This window comes from Tupaia chinensis, unplaced genomic scaffold (assembly GCF_000334495.1).
Source record: "Tupaia chinensis unplaced genomic scaffold, TupChi_1.0 Scaffold000513_1, whole genome shotgun sequence".
Lineage (NCBI taxonomy): Eukaryota > Metazoa > Chordata > Mammalia > Scandentia > Tupaiidae > Tupaia > Tupaia belangeri.
In genome coordinates, this window is record NW_006160026.1 from 1,016,578 (window position 1) to 1,036,338 (window position 19,761).

Sequence of the window (19,761 nt, forward strand, 5' to 3'; positions counted from 1 at the left end):
ATCATCCAAGGCATTTGAAAGCATGAAAATTCATTCGTGTTATCTCCAGAGTTTCTGAATTCCTAGGTCTGGGCAGGGTGTAGGAATATGTACTTTCCTCAGACTTCTCAAGGGATTTGACTTCTGGCAGACAATATATTGAGAAAAACTGCAGAATTACAAGCCTCAGATTATGAAGAAAAATATTGACTGCAGTCTGGCAATGGATGTAATACGAAAGTTGCTATCACATCTCAGAAACCAGGGAGATCTCCAAACATCCCCCCTTTTACTATGCTATACCGCTACTCAAGAGCATGCAATGGCTCCATCTTGCCTCTGCTCAAGAACAAGCAAAGGCTATGCCTCTACCCAAGAACATATGATGGTTCCATCTTCGTCCAGATCAAGTCCAAACTCTTCTTCATGCCATTTCTAGTCCCAGGCTTTCTTCACCTATGTCCATCCCCACCCTGCTCAATCTAGATTCACCGTCAAAATCAGGCTATTTATATCACTTACCCTTGGTTACATCTTGATGTCTTCTTTATTGCTGGTGAGACTCTATTTCCTCCCCACTGCTTTGCTTTCTGCTTGTTTTGTGTCCCATCTCTTTCTCATTAAGAATCTATAAAATTTTATTGAATGCCTTCTATGTACTTGCACTGTGCCATACATTTGTTTGTGGATTCATCAGATGAGTCCTGGGATAAAGATGTTATCAGCATCCTCATGGCTGCAGATGAGCTTCTGTCATTTGCCCATGGTCACATGGCTAGTCAGTGGACTTCAAACGCAGAGTGACTAAGTGTCATTGTCACTTATATGATGCCATGCCACTTATGTGAAACCTATTTAAATCACATTATTCTTTCAAGGCTTTAGTCAAGTATTATCTTTTGAACCAAGATAGAAATCCCGTTTTCCTCATCTCTCTATCAGGTGGGCATGCCGAGCTTGAAGGTCACCATGAGAATTAAGGACAACAAGGTATGTAATGTACATGGCACAGTGTCTGGCCCAGTCTGGGTGATTTAGTGCTACTGCTGTCCATATGTCATTCACCTAGAAACCCACATAAAGTCTCTTCTGGCAGGAGAGATGAAAATCTTGTGGCTTTTGAGGAATGATGATATTTAATTATTGGAATAAACTTTGTGGCGTCAAAGCACGATTTACCCTTTCACTGTGGGTCAGAGGTATCATTCAAGGATAAAGATATTAGAAATCATCCTTCCAGCTGGAACATTTTTTATCTCCTCTTCAAAGAGTAATCTCAGGGCAGCCACAACCATGGAAACAGAATGTGGCAGGTGTTGCCATGCTCTGGATTAGAGACCCGTCTTCCCCAGCAGGAAGGAGAAAGGCTGCGGTCAGGGAAGATGAATGGATTGGGGCGTTTTGTCACGGTCTGCAAAGAGCACATTCTCCCAGTGCCTCGATCAATCAAGCCCTCCTATAAAAGGTCCTTTGCTATCACTTTTGAGTGACATACAGCCCTTTTGTGTCACCAAGGAGGGTCTTCTCATCTGCTTGGGTGACCTGAAAGTGTGATGTGGCTTGCAGCAGGGGCTGGCTCATCGTTAAGAGTAGATTTACTTGTTTCTTTGTTCCTTTATAGTAGCTGGGGCTGGAGGATGTTTGGAGAATTCCCTAAGAAGAGCCTTCATGCCTGTGCTTTCATTTTTGCTTGTTTTGTCAAGTGTAGAAGAAGCTGCTATGTGTGGTCTCTCATGAGGAAAGGCTAAATGCGTCACTGAGAGACTGTGCTGCTGGGGGCTCTGACCAGCATCACCGTTGTGTGCAGGAAGAGGGGTGGTCTCTGAAGCCAGGCCAGTATAGATTCGGATCCTGGCTCAAGGGCAGACGTGTGATCTGTCCCTTGGCAACTCCCTGTCTCAGTTTCTCTAAACTGTAAATTGGGGGAGGGGGTAAACAGGGACAAAAAATAGTTCAGTAAATCATTTGATGCATAGAAGTATGATTATAGTAATTGCCCAGAGGGGACAAAAACCAGATTCAGAATCTGTCGGTGTTTTATAGCACCGTGTAAGCAGAGTGGGCTGTCCCTTCATTTTAGTTTCCCAAGCGCCATGTGTGCATTTAAGTAGTAGTTTAGCCTCTGAGGACATAGGTATGGTGAAGAGCAGTCCTCATGAGAAATTCATAGTGAATACATAGCCAGTGGTGATACAGCATCTGGAGAACCCAGATAGTTTAAGGGATTTGCATGAGGCCCCAGAGCTAGTTATTTCCAGAATCCATATTTAGTCATCCTGATAGAACATCCAGGCTCTTTCCCATGAACTGACAGCTCTTATTTTAAGAAAAGAACAGGTCCAGTCCCATTATTATGAACAAAGGCCCTGTTAGAGCCCAGCTACCTTGAAACTAGATATTGACTACATTATAACTAACCAAATAAAAGCTAAATGAGGGACAAAATGTGATCATGCTGGAATATGGAGTCATTGCCTGCCGGGGGTTGAGCTTCTGACACTGAGCTGCTTCCTTTTTGTCCTGGCTCTGCAAACAGGTCGTTCTGATGATCTGAGAGATGTGCTCTGGTGATGTCAGCCTCCCCCTGGGCACCCGTCCGTTATCACAGGCACTGACCTTTATTACCTACCTCCCTGGATCTCTGCACAGGAATGACTCAGCAAGTGTGTGCCCTTGATCCTCCTTCAGAGAAGGGTCTGGTTTTCCCCAGGACACGTGTTGTTGGCTGCATCTCTCTGCCAATCCAAGAGTATGAAGTCACATCTTTCAAACATTTCGGATCATATTTAAACTTTACTGACATGACAGGGACAGGACAGTAGCTCACTAGATTGTTTCCTCAAGAGAAGTAGGATGAGAAAAGGTTGTGTTTCTGCGAATTTACTCTCTTCCCCCTAAATTTCACTATGGAAATGGTGAAACATACAGAAAAGTTGAAAGCACTCATATACCCACTGCCAAGCATCTACCATTATCATTTCACAATCAATTGCATTGTTTCATATTTATCCATTGGTCCATCCCCTGAACTATGTGTCTAGAAATTTGTCTCATTTAAAATAAAATTCAGAGGATGTTGCAGATGGCAGAACACTTTATCCTTAACATTTCAGTATTTTTATTATGATCTAGAGTTTAATACTGGTCTATTCTTTTTCTTCCTGCCAGAACATACAATGAGATGTATAAATGTTAAGACTACCATTGGGAAGTTTTGGGAGATGCATGTGCTTGGAAACCCCTTGTGAGATATAGCACACTACTGAGACCCCTGGGAGTTCTTCCAACTCTGTCAATCCCTGCCCCCACACCTCTCACATCAGAAACAAAGAATGTTCTTATTTTTTTTAACTACATAGAAGAGTGGTTATTCTAGACATCATATAACTTGAATCGTACTGTAAGTTCTCTCTTTTGAATAAGATTCTTTCACTCAGGCTACAGTTTTGTGGTTCAGTTCTTATGTATCTAGACTAGAATTTAATTGCTGTGTTAGAAAGTCTATCACAGTTAAATGTTTACAATACCTAACACAGTAATTATTATGTTTTAAAAAATTTTATTTTAATTCATTCCATATATTCAATCACTATACATAACTTAGCTTGTAAAGTAAATTTACCCAACCTGAATACAGTTCTTGACAATCCAGTTTGGGATACTACACACATTATTGTCAACAGATAATACTCTATTTCTGTGTTCCATAAATGTCTTGCCTTTCGTTAAGACTACCATTGGGAAGTTTTGGGAGATGCATGTGCTTGGAAACCCCTTGTGAGATATAGCACACTACTGAGACCCCTGGGAGTTCTTCCAACTCTGTCAATCCCTGCCCCCACACCTCTCACATCAGAAACAAAGAATGTTCTTATTTTTTTTAACTACATAGAAGAGTGGTTATTCTAGACATCATATAACTTGAATCGTACTGTAAGTTCTCTCTTTTGAATAAGATTCTTTCACTCAGGCTACAGTTTTGTGGTTCAGTTCTTATGTATCTAGACTAGAATTTAATTGCTGTGTTAGAAAGTCTATCACAGTTAAATGTTTACAATACCTAACACAGTAATTATTATGTTTAAAAAATTTTATTTTAATTCATTCCATATATTCAATCACTATACATAACTTAGCTTGTAAAGTAAATTTACCCAACCTGAATACAGTTCTTGACAATCCAGTTTGGGATACTACACACATTATTGTCAACAGATAATACTCTATTTCTGTGTTCCATAAATGTCTTGCCTTTCTATTTTTCTCCTAAATTTCTTTTCTCATACTCTCCCCCTTCTCTCATCCCCTTCCCACACTATCCCTAACCATTTTCCACGCTGCTATATCCTCTAGTCTTTCAGTATCTGCCAGAGTGCAGATAGTCAATAACACTGTAATTATTATTTATTATTATTATCTTCATATTATTATGTTACTTATATATGCTGTAGTATGGACCCAGTCATCAAAGCAAGCTGCTTATCTCAATTTTTCATATGGGAAGTTGGCCTCAGAGAATATTCTATATTATTCTAGATCCTTCTCTAATATGTCTCAGAGCTCCTTGGAATTATTTTCTGCATGCAAATGTGTATTCTGTTTCTCTCTCTCTCTCTCCCTTGCTCTCTCTCTTTCTCTGGCCATATATAGATATATACTTTTCAAAGTCAATTGTAAACTTTTTGGTAACATCACTCATTGTATTTGCTACATCTTTTTGACTCTTCTAGTTCTGTGTAACATGCTAAACGTGCAGGAAATCATTGGCATATGCACTCAATACTAGGCAGAAATCAGGAGTCCACCTGAGTGGGAACAACTTGCTTGGGAAAGGGGAAGAAGAACTTTGAATTAATGACCAGTTTTGGTTTTCAGAGTAGGTGCATGGTTCAAGCTGACATCACTGGTTTGAGTGTCATGAGTCCTGAGTTTGAATTCTGCTTGTGTTGTGTGAATCTCTTTTACTTAAAGTACCTTACACAGAATCTATGTCTATTTATTCTTTTCACAACTGTGTAAAATAGCCATTATAATCTCCATTTTACAGATGAGACTACAGCTCAGGGAAGTAGACAATAAGCAGTGAATCTTGGATTTATGCTCAGTTTTGTCTGATTTATAGTCTCATGCTCTGTTCTGGGAACCGTGGTCTAACTTATCTTAAGTACACATAAAGCTGTAATGCCCCAAAGCTACACAGTTGAAAAAGTTGCTGGTGTGAAGAGTGAGCACAGTTTATAATAAATTACCACAACCTATACACTTAACACAATAGACCTGCACTTAGCATTTCCACATTGACCATTCCATTTTTGTCCTATGGCTACCCTATAATGTAGGCGGACAATATTATTGCCATTTATGGTTAAAAAAAATGATAGTCAAAACAGTGTCTTAAGCAAGGTCACAACACTAGTCCATGACAAGGTGGTTAGTGGAAGCAATGGATGGAGGGAAAATATGAAAATAGGTCTCATGATTTTTTTTTGAGAAGTTTTTGTCATAGGGCACATGCCAGAAAGAGAGAGAGACAGAGAGACAGAAAGTGAGAAATTACCCCCCCAGGGAGATGTCCACATCACAATCCCTTCTCCTCTATTCTCTTCTTGGAATCTTGGGCATACATGCACATGCGTCCAGCATGAGTTTTAAGTCACTGGGACCAGGACTCGAACCGCAGTTGACTATATGGGAGTCCAGCGACATAACCATTATGCTAACTGCTGGTCCCCTAACTGTTTTTTTTTTTTTTTTTTTTTTTTTTAAAGAGGTGTACTCATCTTTTAGAGAAAAGATTTTTTGACCAAAAGATGTCTGTGTGAAAATACCTTCAAAAATAAGAATGTGTTTAATCATTACTATTTCAAATGAAATTATCAAAACTAACACACTTAAAATGTATTTATTGAGCATGTTTTACATGGTGGACACTGGACCTGTTACCATTCATTTTCTGCAGAGCTGATGGAATGAACTCTCCCCAGAAGTGATTTTGTGTCATCACACATCCTTCTTGAGAACTACTCAAAAAGCTGATGGACATATTTCCTCTATCCTCTCAAGAATTTTGTTTATTTCCTTTACTCTTTTAAGCTCAAAATGAGTCATTTCACTAAAAAAGTGTTATACTTTGGCTTTATCCCAGCCCACAGCTGCAAGGTGCCAGACTGGCATGAAGCAAATAAGTGAAGCTGACTTAAATCTGTTCCTCATGGACTCATGGGGACCATTTAGTATCCTTGGGCCAGAGCTGACACCAGCGTAGTCACAAGCTCCAGAGAGGAGATCTCTTAAGGATTGGCAGAGGCAGCATGGTTTTCTGGATATCATCTGCCTGGTTAAAAAAAACACGATTCAATTCCTTTGTTTTTAAAATTACATAGAAACCAATGGATAGACCCAGAGAGGAACTAGAAGAAACACAATGGCAGCATAGACTTCATGTACATGTTCATAGAATCCCATGGCCTGCTTATAAGGTAGGAGTACTCGTTTTCCCCAATTTACTGCATGGTAGATGACTAGGGTGATCAACTCATCTGAGTTTGTCTAGGAATTTCTCAGCCCTAGCAAAATCTCTCATCTTTAGGAAAATTGGTCACCAGAGGTGGATCTGATATTCTACCTCAACTGCAAAGATCATGTTCAGACGCTGCATCTTCCTGCCTCTCTTCCATGGTCTCATCTGATCATCCAGCCACTTTGTCATTTGGGGATTATTGTACTCCTTTTATTGATGGGGAAATGGAGAATCAGAGAGTTTAATGACTTGTCTCCAGTCTAGTGACTAAGCAGTGACAGTGGCAGATTTGGAACTTAACTCTTGCTCTCTCTCAGGTCCCTCTATACAATTTTCCTAAAACAAGTTGCAAGGTGGTGAGTGACAGGTAACTGACTCCACTACTAGTTCTTGAGAACCCTAGGGCAATTCTATTTATAGGACTTTTACCTTTTTACTTCTACAGTCCCTTATAGCTTTTTGACTGAGTATGATACAGAGAAGCAGAGAAGAGGTGTTATGAAGGACACTAGCAAGCACAACTGAATTCCAAGGGACACTTCAAGGTGCCAAGAGAAGTGAGACCATTATCATCAGTTGCCCAGGAGACCAGCTGGGATTAGAGTCAAGGGAGGGACTCTATTGGGAGGGAAGGCCAGCTCACAGAGGGCTGAGGACAGTGAGGAGGGGTCAGAGGGGTAAAGCAGGACTTCTAATAAAAGAGGTGATCATCCAAGGGAAGGGCCTTCGTGGTTGTCTGATTTGACCTGATGGCCCAGGCCAGTTGGCAGACACTGTGCACACTGACCGTGTCCTCTGTTTTAAGAATGTTCTTCACTGGCATGTCCGCTCTGCGTTTTTCCCCCTCCCAATGCATTAAACATATCACATTTGAAATGAGCCACTAACATCCTATATCTATTCAACCTCTCATCCAACATTTATCGAGTACACATTGTGTACCAGTGCACTGTGTGAAGCGCAGAGGAACTGGAGTTGAATAAAGCATGGCTTTTTCCTTTAAGGAATGATAATTCATTGAAAAGGCAGATAAAGAGGCAGCTAAGAGTATATTGCATAAGAGCCACGGGCTTGGAAGTATCTCAGACCTGAGCTGCCATCTTGGCTCTGTGACCTTGGTGAGTTATTCAAAACATTCTCTGAATTTCAGTCTTCTCATATGTAAAATAGTATTTAGACAGATGCTTCAAAACTGCTGTGGAGATCAAATGTAATGCTATGTGTACAGCCTGTTACATAATAATTACTTAATCTATTGCTAGTCAATTCTGTGTACTTCAATAATCAGTTAAACTCTCTATGCATTAGTCTCCCATCTATAAAATTGAGATAATGGTAAACTTCCTTAAAAGAGTATTGAGAACCTTTCATCAGACACTGTATGTAGAACAGTTAGAGCAATACTAGGCATACAGTATGAATTGAATATAATGGTTATTATTATTAAAGCAAATATATGCTACAATGCACATGAGCAAAAAAGACATTCTAGGAATGAATTCTAGGAAGAGGGATGGGAAGACATTGCAGGGAGAAAGGGAACATATGTAAAGTGTTAGGGTGAAGAGATGTGCAGGGTCCCATCTCGCCCAAATTGGGAGATGAGGATCCAACAATGGGCAGAAGGCAGATGGGTTTTTGGATGATCAGAAAATCGGATTCTGTCTCTTTATTAGTTAAGCAAGTTTTGGAAAGTGACTTAATCTCTTGGAGCCTCCTCATCAGTCATAGACGGCTAATGGGCTTGCACTTTTTATGAAAGGACATAACCTCTGTAATGGTTCAGCCAGTGCCTGGTGCAAACAGGGCCCACAGTAGGTGGTAGCTATTTAGTCTTTGTTGTTGTTGTTGTTTTTATTAGAAGTTCTAGTGGCAGTGTGGGAGAGACCCAACAGAGGGAGGCAGCACTGTGGGGGTAAATGGTGACCAAATTGAGAGGAGCTGTCCATGATAATTAAAATATGAAGACTTTTCTCTGGAGGCCATGAGGAAGCTTAGTACAAAGCTTGCAGTTTTTTCTTGGTGTTGTACCATCTCCACCTCTCTCTGAGCCCCAGTTTCTGAGTCCCACATCCTTCAATTTCATCAGAGTCTAAATTTACCCACATGGTAATTACTCACACTGTGTCTCATCAGCTTGTGAGCAGAAGGACTAGTGGAGGCCAAAACTGAAGGGTGGGGGTTGGGGGGTAGGAGAGGTTAGAAAGGGAAAAAAAGAAAAGAAAAGAAAGAAAACTTCACTCAATAGAGCCACCCAGTGTTGACTGTAGTTTTCAAGTATTGGCCAGTCCTACTGAAATAACTCCTAAGGGCAGAGTTGGCTCAAGTGTCTTTGAACGTTAAAATTAGAGTGAACCAAGATTAAATGCTCCCAAGAAACTGACCAGCCTAACATTTTTCTCCTCCCTCTCTCTTTTTATAACTATGACCACAGTAGTAATTCAATTGGAAACATATTCTGTCCCTGATTGCTCCAACACTGGCACTAGATCATTCCCAGGGCTTTTTTTTTCTTTCTTTCTTTCTTTCTTTTTTTTTTTTTTATTAAATGCACACTGCCATATTTTTTGCTTGGGCTAAAAATACATCTGACTGAGCAGCAAAAGGCTCAGCTGGGCCTCCTCCCTTTTCTCTTAGAGGCCAGGACCAGGCAGCACCAACAGATTGATGGGTCTCCTGATTAATTTAGGCAGCACATTGTTTCCAAGGAAAACTGTCCCAGATACTGATATAATAGTGAAAATAAGGATGGGGTTCATATGAAAGGATGACTAATGGGAGCCTGTGTACAAAACCTCATTTACTACCTTTTTTCACTTTTGGCTATCACACATCACCATTTCAAAATAGTTTATGTCCTTTCAAGGCCCTTAGGCTTTGTGGATGCTGTTCCTTAGCCTGAAATGCTTTTCCTCCTCTCCTGCTGTGAGATTATGATCAGCTCAAGCACCTTCACATTTTCTGAGTCCATGGACTGAATAAGATGACCTTCATCTAATTCTTCCATGTTTTTTCTGCTTAGCTCTGACAGAGCTTACCTTTGACAGAGCTTACCTTCTGCATTATAAGCGCTAGCTGTAGGTTTGTCCATTAGACCTTGAAGTGTTTGAGGGCACAAAATGTATCTTATTTACTTTTATGTCCCAAGTGTCTAGTGCATGCTGAGTCTAATGGGGTTAACAGCGGAATGGGGCCAGTTAGATACTGTGTGCACATCCGTGGAGAAGGTGCTGACCTGGCACTTCCATGATCCCAAGTATAAGCATCTCTTCAAAGTTAGCACCTTTAGTTTCATCAGTCCCCTCCAAAAAGGAGGCTGGTTCATAAGAATTTTCCTGCTTCTTCTTGGTTGGTTAATGGGCACAAAAATAATCAGCAGAAGTACTTGTTGTTGTCCCAAAGTGTACAGATATTTATTGAGAATTTAGTATGAATCAAGACTTGCTAAAAGGGGTTATTGGAGAAGGTGGTGTTTCTACCCAATGAAGTTGTTGTTGAAATATTTTAATCTTTTAATAACCCCCAGGAATATACTATGACTGGATGTCAAGTGAAAGAGAAAAACAGGACAATGAGCTTCAATAAGAGGCTCAAAGCCTAATTTAAACCAGTGCATACAACAAAAGCTCAATAGAAGCTCTCAAGGGCATTATTATATAAACTTTCATTCTGAAGGAACTTCAAGATCCGTACTTTAAGAGTCTAGAGAGGAAAAAAAAAGAGTCCCTGAGAACTTAATTAATAAGAAGAAGGTTATGACAAGGTGAGACTTGAATTGTACCTTGCAGGATGGGTGACAACGTTGTTAGGTCAGAGGGGGAAAAACCTTGAAGGGTGAGCAGGAACAGAGAGACATTTCTTTCTAGTCCCAAATTCTGTGCACTCAGTTTATTTGTTCATTAAACCCACTGATCCAGAAGCATAGAGCCTCTCTAAATTCCTGAAGTGGTATTTAGGTCTGGTAGTCGGGTCCAGAGCCAGATGTGTTGTTGTCATAATGATGTGGTCGTTGGTGTGGATCTATCAACGTACAGGGTAGAAAAGCAGCCTATAAAGACTTTTCTCTATCTTCTCTCTGTCTCTGAGTGTGTTGTACTTAAGGGTTAGTCCCTTGTAGGAGGGGAGGAGAGACACATATATCTAAACCAGGAAGAGCCTCAACATTCTTTTGTACCTGACAGTTAAGTCTAATCTCTACTCTTTGAGTTCTCAAAGTATGTGGGAGATATTATGGGAGTGCATTCTTTGCAATGAGAGTGAGTGGGGTGCCTGCCCAACTAGAAGCAAATTAGCTGAGAGGTCCTGGAGGTAAAATATTCTAGCTTTTGGGACCAGCAGTTGGCGTAATGGCTATGTCGCTGGACTCCCATGTAGTTGACACTGGTTCGAGTCCCAGACCATGTGGCTTAAACTCATGCCGGGTGCATGTGTGTGTGCATGCATGCTCAACATCCCGAGAGGAGAATGGAGGAGAAGGGATTGTGGCATGGCCATCCCCCTAGAGGAGTGATTTCTCGCTTTCTTTATCTCTGTCTCTCTGTGTCTCTCTGGTGAGCACATATACCCTATAGCAAAATCCTCTCCCAAAAGGGACCAGCAGTTGACATAATGGCTATGTTGCTGCATTCCCACATAGTGGATTGTGGTTCGAGTCCCAGGCCCATGGGCTTAAACTCATACCAGGTGTGCATGTGCATGTGTGCCCAAGATCCCAAGAAGGGAATGGAGGAGAAAGGATTGAAGCATGACTATCCCCCTCGGGGATGATTTCTTGCTTTCTGTCTCTCTGTCTCTGTCTTTCTGGCAAGCACACACACTCTATAGCAAAAAACCTCCCCCCCCTACAAAAAATAAAACCTCTCCCCTCTGGCTTTTATGACTAAAGAATTCAATCTAGCATACTACAAAAAGAACCTTACTATAAGCTCTTGTGGGAAGAGGAGTTGTGGTCGAAGTCTTTACATGTATTTCTGTATGTGTGTTTCTGTATGTGGAGCTGTATATACTTTGGTGGTCATTAGCCATTTTTTTCCCCCTAAAAATGGTAGAGAAGAGACATGTAAAATGGTAAACATCTGTTAAATCAGAGTCTGATTTATTATTTTTTTAAAAATGTTGCTAACAAGATGTTTTGTATTTTTGTGGGAAGATGTAAATAACATAAAATTTCCCATTTTAACCATATTTAAGTATACAGTTCAATGGTATCAAGTGTATTCACACTGTTGTGCAATCAGTATCACAATATCCAGAACTTGGTTATATCTTCCTGACTCTGTGCCTGTGAAACCATAACTCCCTGTTCTCACTACCCTTGGACCCTGGCAAAAACCATTGACTTTCTGTCTGCGAATTTGATTGCTCGAGGTACCTCAGATAAGTGGAATTACACAATATTTGTCCTTTCGTGAATGGCTTATTTTACTTAGTACAATGTCCTCAAGGTTTATCCGCATTGTGGCACACACCAGAATTTCTTTCCCTTTTAAGACTGAATAATATTCAATTATACATTTAGTCTACATTTTATTTAAATGTGCATTGATCAAAAGATCCTTGGGTTAGGTCTCTCTGTATGTATTTTGTTTGTTTGTTTGTTTGCTATGTGTGCTTGCTGAAGACACACACACATACACATACACACACAACACAGAGTGAGGGTGGGAGGGAGGGAGGGAGGGAGAGAGAGAGAGAGAGAGAGAGAGAGATCAGTCCCACTTCCCAGAGGGGATGGTCATAGCACAATCCCTTTTCCTCCATCCTCCTCACAGAGTTTTGAAATGCACACACATGCAATTGGAATGATTATTAAGCCAACTGGGTCCAGGACTTAACCACACAGTCACCCATGTGGAATCCAGCTGCCTTAACTTCTGTGCCACCTGGAGGTTCCAATATCTGTTCAAAGTTTTTTTTTTTTTTTCTTTTTTGGCATATACCCATAGGAAAAGTTCCTGGATCATACAGCAATTCTATTTTTAATTTCTTGAGGAATCATACCTTTTTTTTTTTTTTGGCAGCAGTTACGAAGTTTTACATTTTCATCAGCAATGCCTAGAGATCTAATTTCAAGAAACTTCATATCTCTGCCAATATTTATTTTTTTCTATTTTTAAAAATTAAAATAGTTATCCTAATGGGTATGAAGTGGTATTTCATTGTGGTTTTGACTTGCATTTCCCTAATGATTAGTGATAATAAGCACCATTTCATGATTTCATGTACTTCTTCTTTTTGTTTTGTCTTGATATAAAACTAACCTTTCTTTTTTTGTTTGTTTTTTAGAGAGGTTTTTGCTACAGGGCGTGTGCGCTCGCCAGAAAGACAGAGAGAGACAGAGAGACAGAGAAACAGAAAGCGAGATATCACCTCCCAGGGGGCATGGCTATGCCACAATCCATTCTCCTCTCAGGATTTTGGGCACACACACACATACATCCGGCATGAGTCTTAAGCTGCTGGGTCCAGGATTCAAATCACAGTCAACTATGTGGGAGTCCAGTGACATAACCATTACATCATTTGCTGGTCCCTAAGACTAATCATTTCCTATGGACTACTAAACTGATTCACTCTGAAGAGCAATTCATTTAAATTCAGTATATTCCATGTAACTTCACAGACATTTATGGAACATTTACTCTGTGCAGGAGATGATGTTCTGCTTTCTGCTAGAACAACATGGTTGTTCTTTTGGGGCAATAATCTAATGGAAGAGGTCCCTTAGGTACATGACATGTTTATATTACAGCCTATGAGAACTGCTATAAGAGCAAATGGGCAGATAAATGACTGCATAAGTAAGGCAAAGAGAGTTTGTAGGAATAGATCAACTTTTAGAAGACTGACAAGTTAATTGATTGGTTCATCTATTTATGCACTCATTTATTCAGTAAATGGTTACCAAATATCTTCTTTGTTTTGGGGTACTGGGGTGTAGAAAGAAATAGTCTTCAGTGGCTGTTCCTTTACAATGGCCAATTTTCTTGTTTCCTTCTAAATTGTCACCAGGGGGTCAAAGGTTCTTGGATGTAACTCCTTTCTCTCCTACCTACTTTACCCCTGTCCTAAGACTTTCCACCTCATCCCCCTTTATACTCATTTTCCTACTTGCTCTTCATCATCTTGACCTGGGAAATATGTCCTCATCTTTACTTCAGGACCATACTTACCCTGTACAACAAACACTAAAGGTGTCCTCCACCTTTGGTACTGTAATGGTAAACATCCTTGGCTCTGACTTCCTTTCACTCACTTACCACTGAGATCGTGTATGCTCTGGCTATCTACCTGGTCTGCTCCAGCTCCCAGATTGGGGTGATTGCTCTAGCCAGGTTCCCTTGGCCTCTACAAAACAAAAACAAAAACAAAATCAAAATACTGCAATGACTCCTACCTCTAAGTGGACCACAGTTTAGTGTGAAATTGACAAGTCAACACATAGTGCAATGTACAAAGTATTAGAATAGAAGGGTCATTTGTAGAGCAATTTCAGAATAGAGGTGCCAATCAGGAAACTTCTTACTAAGAGGACCTTTAATCTGAATTTTGAGATAGAAGGTAACAGGCCAATAAAGGGCAGGGAGGGCTTTCAAAGAAGATGGAGCAACATGTAAGCATAGGGATAGGATGAAATTGTGGTGTATGTCCCTTCTGATGGTGGTAGTGTTAAAGCTACAGATGCTTTGAGCTAGCTGCAGTGCTCAGTGCTAATGAAGGGATATTGAGACATTCATAACATGCCATTTTATTCATAAAACTATTTGGTCATGACTTGTAACTCCAAAACAAGACCCGTTCACTGAGTATTGTAGGTGTGTCTGATGACTTCGGTTAAGACAGTCCAAGAGGCATGACCTCCTATGATCTAGGTATGTACTCCACAACACGGGGGTGTCCTTAAGAGCAGAGCCTTCTGTGTCAGTTGGGAAGGTACTGATGTTGGGAATAAGTCTTCTGATGAGGTTTTGTATAGTTTGGAAATTTTTGACACCAAAATGTAAAAGCCTTTTAATGCTTAGTTTCCATACCAATTCTGGTTGGCTGATTACAAGGTGCAGGGTATTGTGAGCTAAAAAAGAACTATTTCAAATATTTGCATGTTGGTTGCTCTATAAGATATTTCCTATATTTAATGCAAAAGTTGAATGAAGCCATTAGAATGTGTATGTGACTCATTTGGAAAGTGAACTCTAGATTTGCTACATGCCAGTAAACACTCATGCATTCCTGTACCTCTTCAAGTGAATGCTTCAGTACTTGCTCTCAGCTTAGCATTACTGTTTAGTTGGCACAATTTAGTGACAGTGGGGAAAAAAAATCATCTCTTAGGTGTTAATGGACACTAAGTTGGCAGTGCAAAGACACTTTCCAGATCTTACTGTCTCATTGATTCATTTGCTTATTCGACCTTAACCAAGTCCCTATAGGTGGACACTGAGACTGAGTTGCCATCACCATCTTCAACTTTGTGACCACAAAAGGAAATTGAGTTAGGATAGAAAAAGAAGTCTGGACACAAATCAGGACTGAAGAAAAAAAAGTAAGACATCATAATTTCAGATTCCAGTCCTTGAATGTCTAAAAATTTGAATCTCCAACATATATAATTATGGGTGCTTGAATTCAATAAAGATAATAATAAAAGAAAAATATATGAACTTTGAATTAGAGCATTGCTTCAAAATGTATTTCATAATTTCACAAGATTGAGGAATTAGAGCCTCTAAAACTGGTTCAGACCCAGCTGCAGGGGTGCAAGAGTAATGTGACACTCTGCAATGCTGGAGGCCAGGTGGTAGACTGGGGTTCAATTCTCCATCCAACCTGTATATTCTGGGTACACCTGTGGTTCTGGCTGGCTGGTAGGTCTGGAGGAAGATTATGGCGTGGGACTCTGTTGAGGATGTTTGTCCTTCCCTGTATCTCTCTGTCTCTTTATCTCTCTGTCTTGAGAGAAATAGATGTGCAGACTTTTAAAATAAATCCTGGTTAATTCATTTATAAATTCTTAATAAGGATGTATTGTATTGAGTGGATAAGACATTAATTGTGAGTTCAAGTCCAATGTTAACATGTAGTATATTTTTACCATTCACTGTGGGTTAGGTGCTTTGAAAATGATTGATGTTTATCACCCAGTTTAATCTTTGCCACCAACCTTATGAGGTGATACTATTATTATCCTCATTTTGCAATGGAGGAAATTGAGGTTTGGTCAAGTTAAGGAACTTTCCCCAAATCTCATGGCTGTTAAGCAGAAGAGACAAATATATGTCATAGTTGTTACTCTCAGTTATTATCGAATTTTTTGTATGTACAGATACCTAAAGCATTGGTTTGTATCAATATTTTCTAGAAATTTATATTAGAGAAGGGTCTTTTCATTCAATAATCAACCAAATAATATTTCTATTTTATAATCCACAAGATGTCCTTATTCCTAAAAGTAGCCCTCATCCAATACTCCTCAGGTAAAACATTCCCATCAGTGGTTTCTTTAAGTTTTAGTATAAAATTCTGGCATTATAATATAGCATTTATAATTCTTTTAAACCTTGTCCAATGTAACTGTCCAGTGTGAATGCTATGTCCCTGTCAGGCTAGACAGGTCTAGCCATTATCCTTGAAACATGCCTCTTCTTGGGCTACCCCACTTTCTTAGGAAAGCCCTCACCTTCCCTTTCCATGTATCTAGAATATGTCCATTTGGGATGCCCACTTGCAAAGTACTTCTCAATTCCAAGTCTTTTGCCAACTCCTACCTTGATGTGTCAAGATATCCATTCAAACGATGCCTTTATTTATTTATTTATGACTTACTCACTCAACATCTATTATATGTCAAGCTAAAGGTGTCCTGATAAAAAAGATAACATCCTGGGGTCAGCAGGTGGCATATGGTTAAAGTGCTGGATTCCCATGTGGTCAACCAGTTTGAGTCCCAGAGCTGGTTCCTTGAAAAAAATCACTCCAGGCACATGTGTGTGCATGCTCAAAGTCTCAGGGGTAGAGTGGAAGAGAAGGGTGTGGCTATCTTCTCGTGGTGGGTAATTTCACACTTTCTCTCTTGCTATCTCTCTCTGTTTCTCTCGCAAGTGCACATGCCCTATGGTAGAAACTGTTAAAAAAAAAAAGATAACATCCTTGTCATAGCTATTTTTCATTTTAATTATGACCTACCTTTGTAAAGGGATAGCAATCCTCTTGATAAAAGATAATTTTTTACCAGTTTATAGAGTTGAACGTTTAAAACTTTAACACTGGCATATTTAACAATAAATGGTCAACACGTTTTTTGAATGAATCTCTGAATCACATTGTTTTTCTATCTTCTGTAGTTATATAATATCTGGGAAAATAAAAACATTCATAAGTCATTGGCAAGAATTTTATGCCTTCATAAATATCATTTGTAGGAAAATTACCATGGTTCAGAAGTTGAGTTTTTGTTGAGTATCTTCACTGCACTGAATGCAGAGCACACGGAAATATGTTATATGTTATATGAATGTAACAGTTATCAGTTATTTCTGGTGCCTTTTACGTACCTAGAGATGAGAACAGTGGAAGCTAGGTGACTTAGTATCACCTTTTCTCTATTTTTCTTTGAAAAAATAATGTATAAGATGTTTCTGAGTCAAAAGTCCAGGTGGATTTTGCAGAACTTCAGAGGAAGATTTTCTTCATTATGTAAGTGTCAATCACAAAGCTAATGTGAAGTATTTTTAAGATTAACTTGACTTAATCGTGGTAGCACTTACAGCCTATTACCCATGGAATTTATAACCCAGGCATTGACAGGCAATATACTTTCTGGTAACAGTCTCATCATTAAAGAATGGTCTGGCTGAGGATCTCTTAAGCTGAGCAGCATTTCTAGGAGACAGAAGCACCATACACTCACTCACACACACACACACACACACACACACACACACACACACACAAACTGTAATGAGATTTCTAATGGATGTACTTATTGGGAGCTGGGAAGCAGCAACTCTTAGGTCATGGGGAAAGTAATGACATATTTTTCTAGATTTTTCTCTGCAAAAATTCATCATAACTTTCCTGACAATCCAGTATTTGCAGGGAAGTGGGAGAGAAGTGACTCTGAGTCACATTCTTTAGAACTGGAAATTGACCAGGAAATGGTTGAGAAAGGAGATTCCAGGTGACAGGAGGCACATGAAATACCCCAAATATGGATTAGGACTCAAAGTTTGAACAAGACACGAGAGAGTGATGGTATGAATAAAGAAACAAGACAAGATTATAAATAACTTTATTTCTTCTTTTCTTCTTCTTCTTCTTCTTCTTCTTCTTCTTCTTCTTCTTCTTCTTCTTCTTCTTCTTCTTCTTGTTTGTTTGTGTGTTATAGAGCATGTGTACTCACCAGAGGGAGACAGAGCTAGGGAGAGAAGGAAAGTCCATCACTCCCTAGGCGGGCAGCCATGCCATAGTCCCTTCTCCTCCATTCTGCTCTAGAGATTTTGGGCATGCACACAAACATGCTTGGCATGTTTTTTCAAGCTGCCATGTCCAGGACTCAAACCACGCAGTTAACCTTGTGGGATCCAATTGGCTTAAACTCAACACCACCTATAGAAACTTATTTCTAATTTGGGTTTGTCTCCTGTTTATCAGGACCTATCCTAGTGGTGGATCTGGTAGTCCTTAGTTGTCTCTTCATTCTCTCTTCTCCAGCAGGGAGGGGAGGCGCACTGGATGATTTGGAATATGAGAAACCTGTTTCCAGAGTCACGAGAGTTAGAACAGAAGGCAGCTGTAGATCTCTCTGGAAATTCTCCAAAGAACGATGAGTGTTCTTAACAGATTTTTTTTCTCTCTCCATAATTTATGATATAACAAATCAATTGGTGCTTTGCTACCCACAACCCCCAGTTCTCCTTCAGATATGGATAGTGTGCCCATCACTACTCTGTTCCCTGCTTAGAAATTGTTGCATAAAATGATTTCCATAAGATGCACCCATCTTTGTTGACAAGTGGTGAAATTGCAGTTCAGGTTCTTTTCCTCTCTCTTGATTCTGTCTGCATAATAATTTTCCTTCCAAATAATTTATATATTTTCTCATATATGCATGTCCATATTTGTAAAATTATAAGTGAGATAAAACATTGTTTCTATTAGGTTGTCAGGGAAGTCATGATGTGTGTTCCTGTGCAAAAATGTGTCATGAATTTCCAGACAACCCAATAAATGTTATAATGTCTTATTAATCCTGGCAAAAATATTATAGCAAAAGGATACTGAAAAAATGAAAACTCTTGAAGTTACTTATTCCTTCATCTGTAAAACAATGGGATTGGGCTATCTGATCTCGGAGGTCCCTTCTAACATTAATATAAAGTTCTTAGATTCTATGGAGTTGTAGATGATGCAGTCAGCAGCTGTGGAGTATAATTGCCTCAGTAGGGCATTTGTCTCACATAGACTCTTTGGAAAATGTGGGCAAGTATTTTATTTGTTGTTATGAGTGGAAAATGTGAGCAATAATTATGGTAATGTCCATAGAATTTCCCCTGTGGTGTAAAATACAGATAGAAATCTTAATAATATTATCCCTTGATATGACTGGTATTATTTTTTTTTTTTTATGACTGGTATTCTTGATGGCTGAAATTCTTGATGGTGCTTCTGAGACTCAGACTGTTGGTGGTCACCTGGATCTACTTGTCTGTGGGGATGCCCAGGTTTTGGGGTTGCACCCAACAATCAATTCATTTATCAATCTGACAGGTACTTATTGGACACCAACAATGTGCCAGAGAGTATACTATGGATTGCAGAAGATGGATAAATAAGAGCTCCTCTTTTAGAGGGAAACACAAATATGCAGCTCATCCTCAGTCATGCACAGGTGCACCATGCCTAGAATGTGCCTGGCTATTAACAAATAGAGACAGATCAGAATGAGAAAGGTGATAAAGTAATATATGTGTTCAAGTTCCAATGTTACTAATTTTTGTTGTCTAAAACTTAGTAGCTTCTCAGAGGGGGTGGCATTGAACAGGATTTTAAGAGAAGGATGAATAAAGGTTAACTACATAGCTAAGATGAAGGTCCTTCCATGCATTTATGGCTAGAATTTATCTGTGGGCTACAGTTTGCTGACCCCTGTCATATTTTATTGAAATGTGTAATTGTAATTTGTGTCCTCTACATGTATTGTTCAACTTTTTAAAGTTTAAAATATAACAAACTAAAAGAGGCCAGGATTCTGGATCCATGCTTTC